The sequence below is a fragment of the Stenella coeruleoalba genome (genome assembly GCF_951394435.1).
Source record: "Stenella coeruleoalba genome assembly, chromosome: 6".
Lineage (NCBI taxonomy): Eukaryota > Metazoa > Chordata > Mammalia > Artiodactyla > Delphinidae > Stenella > Stenella coeruleoalba.
The window spans coordinates 118,099,714-118,116,495 of record NC_137151.1 but is presented as its reverse complement, the minus strand read 5'-3'; the positions used below and the strand labels follow the sequence as shown (position 1 = coordinate 118,116,495).

General features: G+C 38.7%; 1 protein-coding gene across 4 annotated transcripts in view; it reads left to right on the top strand.

Moving 5' to 3' along the window:
- PID1 (phosphotyrosine interaction domain containing 1) overlaps positions 1-16,782 on the top strand; it is a 271,889-nt gene that overhangs the window by 75,653 nt on the left and 179,454 nt on the right. The window contains exon 1 of one of the 4 annotated variants that reach the window (XM_079924545.1): positions 14,751-16,005. The exons of the other annotated variants lie outside the window; for them this stretch is intronic. The gene's annotated coding sequence lies outside the window, so the exon portion shown is untranslated. Of the gene's footprint in view, positions 1-14,750; positions 16,006-16,782 lie in introns of those variants that run through there. 4 annotated transcript variants of the gene reach the window in all.

Sequence of the window (16,782 nt, the reverse complement as noted above, 5' to 3'; positions counted from 1 at the left end):
AGAGAAATGAAGGGAACGGTGAAGGGAATGCATTCTATGATTTTGGAAAAAAAAAAAAGAAAAGAAAAAACTCTTCTGGGTCTCTGCATAAAAACCTAGCTGCATTCTGCATAAATATGTTTTATATATTTTATTTATATAAAAGCCCCATTTTATTCTATCTAAGATTTGTAATTGGAAATGGGATCTTAATCCTGTAAAACTAGGAGTGGAGAAATATATGTTTCTTTTTGTGATAATTGTTACCAGGACCAATTGTATGTCCAGAGGGAAGTGGTAAAAGAGATGAGACATAGCAGTGAGCTGAGAGAAAATCCTTCCCTTCGGACTGAAAAGGCTTTTCATGGGGATTTACGAAGCCCTTGCTCTAGAGATGCAACTGATCGGGTAGTGATGGGGTGCTTGTCTTTCTACTTTGCAAAGTCATGGTAGAGAAAGCCAGAGTCCGGAGGTCACCTGGCGGGCCTCACTCACTGAACTCACAGGCAGAAAGACACAACGGAGCCATCTCCATCAGGAGCCAGATCGTGGTGGTGATTAACAAAGAAGAGCACCGGGGACTGAAGCTTGCAGCTGCTCTTGATCCAGGTATGGCCAGAGCTGTGAAGTGAGGGGTGCGTTTAGGCACACGATACTCAGAGCCAAGGGGAGTTCCTGTGAGTTAATCCTCTGAGCCTATAGATGAGGGTAGTAGTGACAACTCAGTCTTAAACGCTGTAGCAGCTTTTGCTGTTTGCTTACTAAGTAAGCCCTGTTTTAAAAACCCGGCGATAGGGGATAAGGCATCATAATCAAGGTGTCCGAGGCTCTAAATATGAAGACAGTGTTTTCTAGTCCTTGCTGTAGATCAGAATCACTATAGAAGCATTTAGTAATGCAGACTCCAAGGCTTTATCTCAGACTTGTATGAAAACAGCTCTGCCTGGCTGGCAGGCAGAGGACTCTGAATTTTTATCAAGTGATTGTTATACAGCCGGCTTGGTGTGGGTCTGACAGTCCACATCTGAGAACCACTGGGTGAAGTGATTTGCCGAAGGATGGATAGCTCATAAATAGCAGATCCAGGTCCAACTCCAACTGCATCTTTTACTGCAGATTGAGTTCATCTGCTGGAGCCAGGGTTAAAGTGTTTGATATGTTTGGTAAGGTTTGATAATAATCAAAGACAGCAAAAAAAGAAACTCATTGTTGAGCATCTCCTATGCTAAAACAGTATTCATATGTTTTTATTTCATCCTATGCTAACACCGCGAGGTGAGTGTTTTCCATTCACATTTTCCACCTCAGGATACTGAGGCCAGGAGAAGTTCAGTGCCACGTTTACGGTCCCATGGTTTTGTTTAATGGAAGAGTAGAATAAAATTCAAATCCAGGGCTTCCCTGGTGGCACAGTGGTTGAGAGTCCACCTGCCGATGCAGGGGACACGGGTTCGTGCCCCGGTCCGGGAAGATCCCACATGCCACAGAGAGGCTGGGACCGTGAGCCATAGCCGCTGAGCCTGCGCATCTGGAGCCTGTGCTCCACAACGGGAGAGGCCACAACAGTGAGAGGCCTGTGTACCGCAAAAAAAAAAAAAAAATTCAAATCCAGGTCATCAGTAGGGTGACCCTATAACGATGCCATACAAGTGTTTCTCTAGATTTGTGCCCTTTAAATCTTACGTTGAATCATATAAAACATGTTTTAAAATTTTTTATTTATTAAAGTTAATAACTACATTAGTAATAGGAAAAGCAAAATTAAATAGAAGAGTTTCTATTTCATGCCCAAGGAGAACCAAGCTATTGATCTCCCAAGCCATTATCAAAACGTGGTCATCTCCTACCTTGCTTCTCAAAGGATGGGCCAAGGGTGCAGTATCAGTGTCACCTGGGAGCTTGCTAGAGAAGCAGACCATTGTCAGGTGCCACCCCACACATGTTGACCCAGCATCTGCATCTTAACAAAATCCCCAGTGATGCCTATGCACATAAAGTTTGAGAAATACTGAACCGTTGCTGGAAACCAGATATCTTATGGAGAAATAAACAGGCTCATCGTCTTGTCCCTGCCAGTGCAGATGTGAGAAGTGATGGTTGACAGAGCAGAAGGCTGGAGTTAAGCCCAGGAGATGGTTTGTAGGTCATACTAAGGGTACTGATATAGAAAATAAAAAATTTGATTTGATTGCTTTTGTCGAGTTGTAAGCATATTTATTTAACTTATAATGTCAGGGTTAAAGAGCTAGAATTGGATCCATTCACCTTGGAACATAAAAAAAAAACAACATACAGCAGAGTATATGTATGAGTGCATAACCAATGCCTTTTGATTGGGAAGAGGTTTATTGTTGAAGTTCTGCTGGGAGAATCTATAAACTGAATTTAAGAGACTTGTCAGGACACAGGATCTATTTAACTGAAATAAGGTTTCTTTGCCATGATTATTGTTTCTCTATTACTTATCTCCCTTTCCTGATGACTCTTAGGCAGAATATAATGAACATTGAGATGCTAAAAGGCCATATTAATCATCTCTTGTGACAGTTGTTAGGATCTTGGTATTTTTTGGTAGTTATGCAAGCAACCACAATCACTTATTAGCAATATTTATTTCTTTAGGCAATAATTTTTAATTTGTTTTTATGAGGAACATCCCCAGAGTGTGGCTTGCAGAAGAATCAGAGCAGTGGAATTAACTTTGGCAAATAGTTTTGTATATACTTGTGTTTTTGGTCTGAGTAAGAAAAATCTACATTTCACCCAAAGCACACAGGATCTATTTCGGCATCAGCTTGATAATGAGACAGTAATTGGTGTGTAAGCCGTTCATTCTCCGAGTTTTCTCATGGGGCATAATTTGTCTCTTATTTGTCAGGGATGGGTTCTGGGAAACAACACTCCCTTTCATGATGGGCAGAGCAAATGTTCTAAAACATTATCATAGCTGGGATTAATGGTCCACTATGGATTTATGTCAAGAATGTTAATGATTTGTTTATGAATAAGTGGGCCTGTCGCATGGTGAAACAGTAGCCTGCAGAATTGCTGAATGGACAGTTTGCTTGCAGAGGATTCTTGGAGGAAATAAATACTCTTGCCAGGCCTTTTGCTTCTCTTAAATCGCTACTGTGAATTGACTTTGGGATTTGAAATGGTGGCATTTACCTTACAAAATCCTGGGCTCGCTATTACCGATCTTGTAACTAAATTTTCTCGATATAGCACGAACAAAGAATATCTTTTCAGGATTGAAAGTAATTTGTTTCTGGTAAAACACTGTGAGAAAATAATGATTTAATTAAAACTCTAATTGAGTAAAATCCCTCCATCCCCCTGTCACCAGATTGCATGTTCTTTTTTGAAAAGCATGTCAGTCTGTGGAAGACATGAATTTGCAGTAGATTTTAATTGGTAGATGAAAGTCAATTATTGCCAGGCAGAGTTTAGGAAATGAAAAGCAAATGAAGATTATATGATGATTCATACAAACACGTATAGATTGACATAAAAATATGTGTGTGCGTGTATGTGTATGTGTATGGTATGTACGTGTGATGGGTGTGTGTGTCGGTGGCTGGCTTGCGGTGTAAATGTTTATGATGTAATTTAATGATGTGTATGTTAGTCACTTTTTAAACATCCACCTTTTTATGAATGATGATGTTGGCTTTCTCTTAAGGAGAAATTTATACAACTGTTATTCTATTTATGTAAAGAAGATACATTTCTTCTTTTTGCTTTGGAATAGAACTGGTATAGTCAAATTTCTCTTGACTTGTGTTCAGAGGGTCTTAAAAACTTAAATAAGGTAACTTTATAAACTTCTGATTGCAATCTGGGGAGTTTCATACCATAAGTGTGACCTAAAAGATATTAACATCTAGGATCCTATATAATAAAAAATGTATAATATTTGTTTAATGAAAGTGACATCTGCATTTACTAGCCAGAGAGTACCCATCAGCTTAACTTGCTTCATCCTTACAGCAGTCCTGGTTTTTCTGTGGTTATAAAGCCATGGAGTCAAGTCTCAAGGCAGGATTATTTGAGTCCAGATCTCATGTTATTTCTGTTGTATTGTGTCACAGGATCAAAATCCATGTAACCTCTCTCCTCGTGTCCCTCTGTACTGCTGTACTCCTCGTTTCCCCTCTGTACTGCTGTCATGACTGTCATGGACAAACTTACCAAATGCTGTTGAAACAAACTTGTAGGCACTGATGGGCTTCCAGGGATCAGAGAACTCCTTGACACAAAGTGAAAATTTTGTGTAAGTCTTGTGCTTGTTGGCACAAATCTAGTTTATCTGATTCTTTAAGCGGTCCGTGATTTCCCCAAAGGTCATTTTTCCTTATACCAAATCATTAACTTAGTGCATGTCTAATCCTACTGGAGTGGATGAACATGTGCCGTTTCTCATCATCATCGTTATTATATTTGTATAGTAAACATGATTCTGAAGTTAAGAAACTGATCTTCCTAAGTACTCACTTGTAAGTTGCTCTCATTCCTCTCTAGTAATTTACACTCTGTAAATTATACTCCACCCCTAACTGGCAGCTTTGGCAATCAGCAACAGATATAGAGCCTTGACGTCTTCTGACCGTTGTAAAGTTCATCGTCTTAGAAGGGACCGAGTATGGGCAAGTGTGTATCGATCAGGGCTCTTCTAGAATTAAGAGAAGAACATGTATGATTTGTCAAATTTCCAGCTTTATTAAATTCCATTTTAATACTGTAATGGACCTCAATCCAGTCTATTATCATGAGGCACATGGTTGGATTTGGAATGGAGTTGTTAGCAGAGACATATTAAACAAATCCAAAGGGTGTGTGTTGAGCATCCACGGTAAACAGGCATTATTTTCCACGCTTGGGGATGAGAAGATGTATGAGGCTTGGGCTGGCTGCTCAGGCAGCTGGGTACATCCGTCCATGTGTGGATTGCGAGCAGGGTTCACCTGTGTGCAGGCTTCTTCATATTCCACTGCTCACATTTGCATCCATTGAATGTTAGCAGGTTAAACACTTCAAGGGAAGAACCCTTCCCTAGAAATGCTAAATTATAGTAGTATAGCCCAGTATCTCTGGTATAGAAAGCATATGTACGTATATGATTTATTTCTACTATATTCATATATCTTAGATTTGGGATTTCCTTCCCCCGTCCCTTCCACAGGTGTGATTATAATAAAACCGATTCTGCAGAGAGCTACCAACCCATTCCATTACCTTGTGGCCCTGCATTCTTTATCAGGAATTTTTCACCTGGTCCTATCAACCTCAAGGTCTGTCATCCTCTAAGACACTGGCTCTCAAGTATTGGTGTTCATTAGAATCAAGAGGAGCTTTTGTTAAAAGTGGAGATGGGGCTTCCCTGGTGGCGCAGTGGTTGAGAGTCCGCCTGCCGATGGAGGGGACGTGGGTTCGTGCCCCGGTCCGGGGAGATCCCACATGCCGCGGAGCGGCTGGGCCCGTGAGCCATGGCCGCTGAGCCTCCACATCCGGAGCCTGTGCTCCGCAACGGGAGAGGCCACAACAGTGAGAGGCCCGCGTACCGCCAAAAAAAAAAAAAAGTGGAGATGCCATTCTCCTACTCAGAAGTCTTCTGCTGTAACCGGCATCCCAAAGGATGCTGATGTAGAATAGGCTCTTTACATGGTGTTTATAGAGGGATGATCAACAAACCTCTGAAACTGTTTTCTAGTTTTGGATTCTGTCACTTTTCTGGGGACAGGATCCAAAGTTTTATTTAGATTTTCAAAGGGGTCTGAAATCCAAAAAGAGTTTATGAGCCATTGTTCTTGTAACTGAAATGAAGGACATTAATTGTAACCATACACTTGTTACCTTTTCAGCTTGGGAGGTAAATGGATTGAATTCATAGGCAGTGTGATGAAATCATGTTCTAATGGGAAAACTATTCGAATAAACCACTTTTACTTTCAAACTAAAAAATGGACTACTTTGGGAGTACAATTTTAGGTACTTTGCCAGTAGCACTTAAAACATAATAGTTAATGGCCAGGTGACATTTACAGAAAGATTAAGCTGGTGTTATAGATGCAGAAGTACATTACTTATACCTTACCTGAGGTGGATTGTGCAGACACCTTATGTTCTTTTAGTAGAACAGGCAACCTGAAAACCCTTTCAGACAATTAGTCATCCCATCCCAATACCCCTGGAAGTTTTGCGCTCATGGCAAACGCCTCATTCATTTTCATAGGGATAAAGTGGTAAGAAGGCATTAATAACTCAGAGCAGACATGGTGTTGGTATAGATGAAATAATCATGTTATCAAAGTAATTGACTCGAATTCTAAGAAAAATTCCACTTTGAGGTTCAAAGAGAGAAGCAAATAAAAGCCAAATTGATGCCTACCCTGGATTCATAGCTTCATCAGTTTTCTAAAACTTCTTGGTAATAAGGACTTTTTGCAGAGTAATGATAAGAACCTCATATTCTTCAGACATGTTTTCTGTGCTTCCAGACAGTCAAATTAATAGGTAGTTTTTCTTTAGGGATTAGGTGCACTTTTCTCTTTAAGAAATATTTGACAATTGTTCCTTGGAGTTGTCAGGGTGCTCTCTGTGGGTGAAGTTACAAATAATTTAACTACCAGCTTCCCTTCGATGTCTCTTCATGTAATAGCAGGTGGCAGAGAGGAAGCACAGGCCTGAAAATACTGTGGGAGCTGTACTAATGTGGCTTTGGCTGGTTAAGACAGGAAAGATCTTTCATCTTCAGAGTCAGGAAAAAAATGCTATTGAAGCAAACATGAATATGGTTTATCTTCAGGGAAATGCAAATCAAAACTCTGAGATACCTACTACCTAACACCCATTAGGCTGGCTACTATCAAAAAGAAAAGGAGAGGGGCTTCCCTGGTGGCGCAGTGGTTGAGAGTCCGCCTGCCGATGCAGGGTACGCGGGTTCGTGTCCCGGTCCAGGAAGATCCCACATGCCGTGGAGCACCTGGCCCCGTGAGCCATGGCCACTGAGCCTGCGCGTCCGGAGCCTGTGCTCCGCGACGGGAGAGGCCACAACAGTGAGAGGCCCGTGTACCACAAAAAAAAAAAAAAAAATTAAAAATAGGATTACCATATTATCCAGCAATTCCACTTCTGGGTTCATACCCAGAAGAATGAAAGGGGAGTCTTTTTTTTTTTTTCTTAACTTCTTTATTGGAATACAATTGCTTTACAGTGGTGTGTTAGTTTCTGCTGTATAACAAAGTGAATCAGCTATATGTATACATATATCCCCATATCTCCTCCCTCTTGTGTCTCCCTCCCACCCTCCCTATCCCACCCCTCTAGGTCGTCAAAAAGCGCCGAGAAGATCACCCTGTGCTATGCGGCTGCTTCCCACTAGCTATCTATTTTACGTTTGGTAGTGTATATGTGTCCATGCCACTCTCTCACTTTGTCCCAGCTTACCCTTCCCGCTCCCCATATCCTCACGTCCATTCTCTAGTAGGTCTGCGTCTTTATTCCCATCCTGCCCCTAGGTTCTTCAGAACCTTTTTTTTTTTTAGATTCCATATATATGTGTTAGCATACGGTATTTGTTTTCTCTTTCTGACTTACTTCACTCTGTATGACAGACTCTAGGTCCATCCACCTCACTAGAAATAACTCAGTTTTGTTTCTTTTTATGGCTGAGTGATATTCCATTGTATATATGTGCCACATCTTCTTTATCCATTCATCCGATGATGGACACTTAGGTTGTTTCCATCTCCTGGCTATTGTAAATGGAGCTGCAATGAACATTGTGGTACATGACTCTTTTTGAGTTATGGTTTTCTCAGGGTATATGCCCAGGAGTGGGATTGCTGAGTCGTATGGTAGTTGTATTTTTAGTTTTTTAAGGAACCTCCATACTGTTCTCCATAGTAGCTTTATCAATTTACATTCCCACCAAGAGTGCAAGAGGGTTCCCTTTTCTCCACACCCTCTCCAGCATTTACTGTTTCTAGATTTTTTGATGATGGCCATTCTGACTGGTGTGAGATGATATCTCATTGTAGTTTTGATTTGCATTTCTCTAATGATTAATGATGGTGGGCATTCTTTCATGTGTTTGTTGGCAGTCTGCATATCTTCTTTGGAGAAATGTCTATTTAGGTCTTCAGCCCATTTTTGGATTGGGTTGTTCGGGTTTTTTTGATATTGAGCTGCATGAGATGCTTGTAAATTTTGGAGATTAATCCTTTGTCAGTTGCTTCATTTGCAAATATTTTCTCCCATTCTGAGGGTTGTCTTTTCATCTTGTTTATGGTTTCCTTTATTGTGCAAAAGCTTTGAAGTTTCATTAGGTCCCATTTGTTTATTTGTGTTTTTATTTCCATTTCTCTAAAAGGTGGGTCAAAAAGATTTGCTGTGATTTATGTCATAGAGTGTCCTGCCTGTTTGAGAGTCTTATAGATATTTGTGCACCCATTTTTGTTGCAGTATAGTTTACAGTACCTAAAATGTCGAAGCAACCCAAGTGTCCATCGATGGATGTGGGGATAAACCAAATGTGGCAAATACATATGGAATGTGATTCAGCGTTAAACAGGAAGGAAATTCTGACACATGGTACAATAGGGACGGACCTTGAGGACATTCTGTGAGGTGACGTAAGTCTGTTACAAAAAGGCAAATACTGTATGATTCCACTTACATGAGGTGCTTGGAGTAGTTGAAATCATAGAGACAGAAAGTAGAAATGTGGTTGCTAGAGGCTGGGGAGAGGGAAAAATGGGGGAGTTATTGTTTAATGGGTACAGAGTTTCAGTTTTGCAGGATGGAGACAGTTCTGCAGATGGATGGTGGTGATGGTTACACAGCAACATGAATGTACTCAGCAGCACTGAACTGAACGTGGCTAAGAGAGTACATTTTATGTCACTATATGTGTCTTTTACCACAATTAAAAAAATTGGAGAAAAAAATGATTTAAAGATGTTTTCACACAACTAAAAAATGTCTTTCTTAGTTGTCTGTCTCTTGTGGGCCGGAGACACCTTCAATTTTTTTATTTTGTTGTTAAAAATTTTTTTAAATTGAAGTGTAGCTGACTTACAATATTGTGTTAGTTTCAGATGTACAGCAAAGTGATTCCCATATATATATATATATATATGTATGTGTATATATATATATATACACACACACACACACACACACACACACACAATACACACACACACACATATATATTCTTTTTTCAGATTCTTTTCCGTTGTAGGTTATTACGAGATATTGAATATAGTTCCCTGTGCTCTACAGTAGGTCCTTGTTGTTTACCTGCTTTATATGTAGTGGTGTGTGTCTGCTAAACCCAGACTCCTAATTGTTCCCTCCCGCACCCTTTTCCCTTTGGTAACCATAAGACTGTCATACTAAGTGAAGTAAGTCAGACAAAGACAAATATCATATGATACCACTTATTTTTGGAATCTAAAAAAATGATACAAATGGACTTACTCACAAAACAGAAACAGACTCACAGACATGGAAAACAACAATCTTACCGTGACTCCTTTTAAATGAGAATGCAGAGTGCGGCGACTCGGGCCAGGCTGAGGCCTGCCGATGGAGACGCCTCAGTGAGCGTTCAACACAGGGAAATAGCCCATTTAGTTCACAAATATTTGTTCATTGTCCCTCTATGCTGGGTGTTGGCAAAGGTGTGGAGGATGGAGTAGAGCTCAAAACAAGATTTATCTTTTTCTCTTTGAACCTGATGGTTCTACCAGGTTAAGGATACTTTTTTGTCTAAATAATTGAAATAGTCTAAACTTTTTTGTTTTGTTGGGTTTTGTTTTGCTTTATTTTGTTTTGTTTTTGGTTTGATAGCAATGGTATTTTTATAGTAAGAAATTTGTTTCATGGTATAGAAAGGTATGAAAAAGAAAGTAAAATTCATTAAAACTCTGCTGTTAATGCTCTGGGGTCCATGCTACATTCCGTTTTCTATATGTATATATATATAGGCACACGCATGTGCTTACAATACAGGAAACAAGTGATGCATTCTGCTTCGTGACCCACCCACTCATTTGGCATAGTATCATGGAATTATGTCAAATGATATAATTCCATGATAATACAAGTTTTATGTTTGTCTTTTTAACAGCTAGGAAGAAATTTAAGAGCTTGTTAGATGTTTCAGTAAACATCATGCCATTCTAATGGTGGAAGTAAATTAATTCATAAAAAGAGCAATGTGGTTGAAAGTCCTAGCAGAATGGAAGCTGCATGATGGGCACTGGAGCTCAGGCTGGTGGCAGAGGCAGTGGCAACTGATACACATGGGAAGTTTGGGGCCAGGAGAACATCTGGCAGAGGCCTTGTGTTCTTCTTAGATGCTGAGCCTGTCAGAGCCTGTCAGAGTCTGGTTCTGAGTTGTTTATTCATCCCACTAGCATGCCTTGAGTGCTTACCATGTGCTGAAATGTATGCTGGTTTCTGGTGATACTGGGTTGAAAAGACTTTTTCCTTTTCTCAGAGGAGCTGCTGGTGGAGTGGGGGAGGCAGATACAGTCACTCACAGACATGCTACAGTGAGATATACAACAGATAGAGATTTGGACCAGCTTCTCAACAGATACCGTTATAGCATCTATATGTACGGGCCGCATACTGACGTTAATTCAACCATCAATTATTTTCTCAGAGACTGTTTGGTAAAAAGAAAAAAAAAAAAAACAAGCTTTGGGATACACTTCCTGGGAACAGCTCTCCATATGTTTTCACTTGATTGGCCCCAGTAAAGAAGGGAGGGGCAGGCTGATTTGCTTATTTGAGAAGGAATTATAATAGCTTCATAGATGGCCAGGGCCTCTGTTCCCACTGGACCCAGCATAAGTTGGGGGAGTGACGCAGCAGAGTTACCACTCAGTTCAGTAGCTTCACAAAGGAATCAATTCCCTTCTCCACGTTCTCCCTAGTGGTGGAATCTGTGCCTCCTGCAGCATGGGTTTCCAGTTGACTTCCTCAAAGTGTTGATGATAGAAATTATATTTGGGTGTATGTGTGTGTATAGCGTATGTAGGAACATTTTGTTACTTGATTGCAAAATTAAATTTCTTTGATTATGATATGTGTTTCATTATACAGGCAAGCTCTGATTTGCAAAATACTAAAATACTGTTGATTTTCTTTGATAGAAAGATATCCTTATTTTTTACATTAATTTTTTAAATTTGAAATTTCCTATTTATCTTAAAGAGATATATTCCATGGTACATTAAGCAGCTTCTTTCCAACTCAGTCATGCAGAAAGTTTATAGATTTCATAAATTCAAAACTTCCTGTGGAAGCATACCCTAATTAACCTCAGTTGTACTTTATTTTATTATCTGTGTCTTTGTTATTTGAAAAAATTAATTTCATTGTTTTATAGTCAACCACAAAAATGTGTATTTATTAAAAGTCAACCATGAGCCTGGCAGTGTTCTAGGTATCAGAACAATGGTACCAGTACAACTGTGATGGAAAACGAGAGTTCTTGCTTTCCAGGGGCTGCTATTACCATGGTGGGAGACGTACAGTATACATACCAACAAAAAATGAAAATGTAAAATAACATAGTACAGTAATATAATATAACCTAACATTAGGCAGTGCTGGTACTGCATAGAAGAGAAAATGTAGGTAATGTGATACTTAGCTCAGGAAGAGATAGGAGGCCTCTCTGAGAAGGTGCTCTTTGAAACTTGAGTAATGAAAAGGCGGTCGTCTCATGAATATTTGGGGGAGGTACATTGCAGGCGGAAGGGACAGAACCTGCGAGGGCTTTGGGTTGGGAACAACCTTGGTCACAGTGTCTAGCACATTGTGAGGGGACAGGACAGAAGAGGACAAAGAGGTTGGAAAAGTAGTCAGGAGTTAGACCTTGTGTGCTGTGGCGGGCAGTTTGGAATTTCATCCCATGCGTGATGGGAAGCTGGTGATGGACCTTAAACAGCAAGCTGACAGATGATCTATTTTTGCAGAAAGAACATGTCTGATTGTTGTTTTGGAGGATGGGTTGTAGCAAACAAAAGTGGAGGCGGGGAGGCCAGTTATGAAGCTGCTATTACTAAATCTAGAGGAGAGATGATGCTCTGTCAGGGGGAGATGGTGAGCAACGATTGGATTTGGGATCTATTTTGAGTATAGGTACAATAGAATTATCAATAGATAAGGAGTAGACTCTTGGAGACAGAGAGGACTCAAGAGTGTCTCCTAGGGTTTTAGCTTAAACAAAGAGGCGAATTCACAGAGTTGGGAGGGAGGAGATGGTGGCAGGTTTCTCTTTGGGGAAAGAACTGTGTATTCTGTTTTGGCCATATTAATTTCGAGATAACTCGTTCAGACACCAAAGATGCTGAGAAGGCAAGTGTATATACAAATCTAGATCACAGGGGAGAGGTCTTGTCTAAGCATATATGTTTGAGAGTTACTGGAATATAGCTGGGGTTTCAAACCATAGCGCAGGGTGAGATTACCCGAGAGAGATTCTGGACAGAGAGATGGTCTGAGAACAGAGCTCCTTTGCTGGATTCTCCTAAACTAGACCCTGAAATGTTGTGCTACCATATCAACTGCTGCCGAGGACAGATGCTGAGAACAGATTATTGTCTTACACTCTGTGAATGTTTGAAAGCTGTTTATGCTGCATAAATCATTCCCTGATAAATTATGAAATTTTCAGGCAAAAACCTCATGTGTCTTATTTTTGTATCTTCCTAGTACCATGGGAAGGATAATAATATTTTTGTATCTTCCTAGTACCATGGGAAGGATAATAAATTTGGAGAGGATTTGTGCCTATAGTTTCCAAAAAATGTTTGTTTGAAAAGTTGAGATTGCTTTCTTAGTGTGCCAACATTTTATAGCCTCTTATTACTTTAAACCTGAAAGCTATCAGGATTTTTATTTGTCATAGGTTGGATTTGCATCAAGAACTCCGAAAAATTTCCTTTCAGCTGTTCAGCACTACCACCACTTTCTAACCTTGGCTTTTGAGCCGGAATACTAGATGTTGAATTGATTGAGTTTTTCAGAGTTTTCTTTTTGTTTTTTTAATAAAAGAAGGAAATGAATTTGAAATGGTAGTACAACAGTCATAAAAGGAAAAATGATTCAGTAAATATCAATATTTCATTATTTGAAGAATTACAAAGAAAATGTATAGTTTAGGCTGTAGGCAAGGCATGGGTGTCCTCATACTCCCACTTTATGAATCTCAGAAATAAAGGCAAGATGAATTATATTAGCTGTACTGTGTTATGATAAGAAATTTTTAGTTTGTCATGGTACTGGGTTGTAATTGTTTACCATTCAACACAATGTATTTAACATTAAATATACCTTGTTTCTATAGTTTAATTATATTTATTTGACATGTGTAACAGCAAATTTTGTTTCATCTGCTCCTAAAAAAAGAAACATGATTTATAGTGTACAGTTACATAAGATAGGTTAAAGCATAACTCCTAATTACTGTCGTTAAGTGGTACCACATTCTTATCATGTATCTTCTTTTTGTTTGTATATCCTTGGATTCTTAATTTTGGTGCTTCTCTCAGTTTGCATCTTTTGGTACATTTATAAGAAAAGAAGGAAATGTCGATGCAATATATTCTAAGCACTCGCGATCTATATAAATGACCTCTTGAATGGATTCTTCATTGTTTTTATCAAAATTCTATATTGCTCTGGCTGAAAATAGAAAAAGACATAATCCTGGGGCTATTCATTACAACACCGTGTTAACAAAAGCCTGGAAATATCTCAAATCCATAAGGAGGGGACCAGTTTAATAAACTATGGAATACCCGTGCTCTGAATACTATTCAGTTATGAAAAGAAATTAAAAATTATCTCTAGTACATATTGCTAAGCTAAAAAAGAACACCAATGTGGGGAAGATTGTGTATAGTATCCTATTGTTTAAGGAAGGAATGGAGAAATATGAATATATGTGTGTATATGTATGTATAGCATGTATGTGTTATATATATGTACGTGTTGTGTGTGTACAACAAACAAAACCAAATTCTTTGTATAAACCAAAGAACTAAAAAAATCGGGTTACTATAGAGGAAGGAGGGACGGGATAGAGGGGCCAGGGATAGAAACTAGAATTTTCTAAATATAGAAAAAATTTGCAAAACTATGTAAATATTTTACATAATTATAGGTAAAATTAAAGCAGAGTAAAATGTGTACTTTCTAAAAACTGAAGGCAAAATTTAAACAATGAGGTAACTTTGTATCAAGTTGGTGATTTAACTTCATGGAGAAGAATTATGTCAAATGACTAAAACACTTTCATCTGTTTGTCCATTACTAGTGAGATACAACCAAAAAAAAAAATCAGCAAAGATATATTGAAATGTTTTTATTAATCATTTGTTTTACTAATCTTTTTATAGTAATTACATTGGCATTGTTATTCTGAGCTGATTCCATGTATATATGTGTGTGTGTGTATGTATAATATAACATGTATTTTTACATATAGTATATATGTATATATTCGTAATACTTGTATAAGTAATCATTTTATCTAATGTTTCTTATTGTACAATATCTTATACTTTATTACTCATTACTTTATTACTTTATCTTGTGTGTTCATGCACTCACACTCACATATACTAACACACACATAGTAGGATATATATTTTATTATATATTTCTGTATACATCATAAAATAAACCAAATTAGTGATTATGTTCATGTCACTAAGGAACCAAGATTTTAGTAAATATACATTTGAAGGATTAAATGTCAACCCCCCTATAATCCTGAATTTGAATTAGAAATATCTCTGTATTTAATGTAATCCTATTTTCATTTCATTTCAAAATTCATATTGTTTTTAGTTTTTAAATTCCTTGTTTCTTAGAGGTGATGTCATCTTATATGTTAGTGAACTTGCAAAATGGTTTTCTAAAATTTTCTTCAAATTTTTATAGTAAGCAATATGTGAAAGCCTGCCTCCTTCATCTAAGTTTTTAGAATGACATTCTCTTTCTCTCGTTCTAGGATATCTTTCAAAGGCTCTGTGTGGGTTTCTTTTCTTTTTAAGGGAAATGCCTAAATCATAAAGATTGAGTTAGTAATAAATCATCTTAGGTCTTCTGTTGCTTTAATTCAATTACTTAGTTTGTGTATATGTCCTTTATTTTTTTTTACTTCTTCTGACCTTGAGATTAACTAGCCATTTTGAAATTATGTTTTGAAAACTCAGAAAGTACAGTATACCCTTGGAATAGCTGTGGGTCTTCCTGAAGGCCAGAACAACAAATTAAATTTAATTCCCTCTTAGAATTTTTCATTAGGCTTTCTGGACCATAGCTCAGTGGCAAGGGACTGGAGATTATTCTTATTATGCATGGAGGTAATAAGTCCTCTTTGACAGTGTGGTTCCATTTCACAACTTCAGTGCCTCTTCACAATATTACCTGTCCTCTGGGGAGGCCATTTTGAAAATAACATATGGCTTTCCTTTCATTGTGTGAAACCAGTGTTTAATTTGGCTGGAAGAGCAAATTGTACTTGACATCAATTTTACTTGTTTTTATTTCTGGAAAAGCCACTCTGAAAGGTCATTTTCCAATAAGGTTAATATAACTTTATTAAGTGCATTGTATTTATTTATTACATGTTAATTAAGTTCTTCACGCACACACATCCACACATGACATGAGACATAACAGAACAAAGCCCTTGTTTGTAATACTCCAGAGACCTGACTCACAAGAGCAGTAACATTATCATTTGTGTTTACATGGACTCTGTGAGGTAGACCAACAATGGCTGCAGACGAGTTGCTGTTTCTCCCATTGGGAGATTGGGAGATGGAGTCTAATTCCACCCTGTTGAATCTGAATTGGCTTTAGTGGCTTCACCAGTAGAATGTGTCAGAAGTGACTTTCGAGACTTTTGAGGCTGGGTCAGAAGAAGTTTTCCTGCAACAGATTCTGCCCAGGCCTTTCGGAACACGCTCTCTGGGAGCTCTGAGCCACCAGGTAAGAAGTCTGACTACCTTGAGTTCATCCTGGAGAAACCATGTGCAAGACTTCTAGCCAGCAGTCCCACTTGAACCCAGCCTTCTAGCCATGCCTGCCAAGGCATCAGACAAGTGAATGAAGCCTTTCTGACCAACCTGTCCACGGCTGAATGTCACTGAGCCATCTTTTTTTTTTTTTTTTTTTTTTGCGGTACTCGGGCCTCTCACTGCTGTGGCCTCTCCCGTTGCGGAGCACAGGCTCCGGACGCGCAGGCTCAGCGGCCATGGTTCACGGGCCCAGCCGCTCCACGGCATGTGGGATCTTCCCGGACCGGGGCACGAACCTGTGTCCCCTGCATCGGCAGGTGGACTCTCAACCACTGCGCCACCAGGGAAACCCTCACTGAGCCATCTTAATCAGCATCCTGTGGAGCAGAAGAATCACCCAGCTGAACCCTGCCCAAATTCCCGATTGACCGAATTATAAGATTTAGTAAAAAAAAAAAAAAAAAAAAAAAAAGTTTTAAGCAACTAAATGTTGGAGTGATTTGTTATGCAGTAAAAGATAACCTGAATAGAATATGTACACTGATCTCTTAAATCCAGTTTGAATATGATGAATAAATAGTATACTGAGGAAGCAGCATTGAAGGACCTGGGACATGAAAGTCTAAGTTACAGTTTCATTCTTACTAACTTGTGTAACTATGAGCAAATTGACTGATCTCTTTGAACTTTATTTTTTTCAGATATAAAAAAAGAGAATTGTATAATAAGAATAATAAGAATGTCTCAG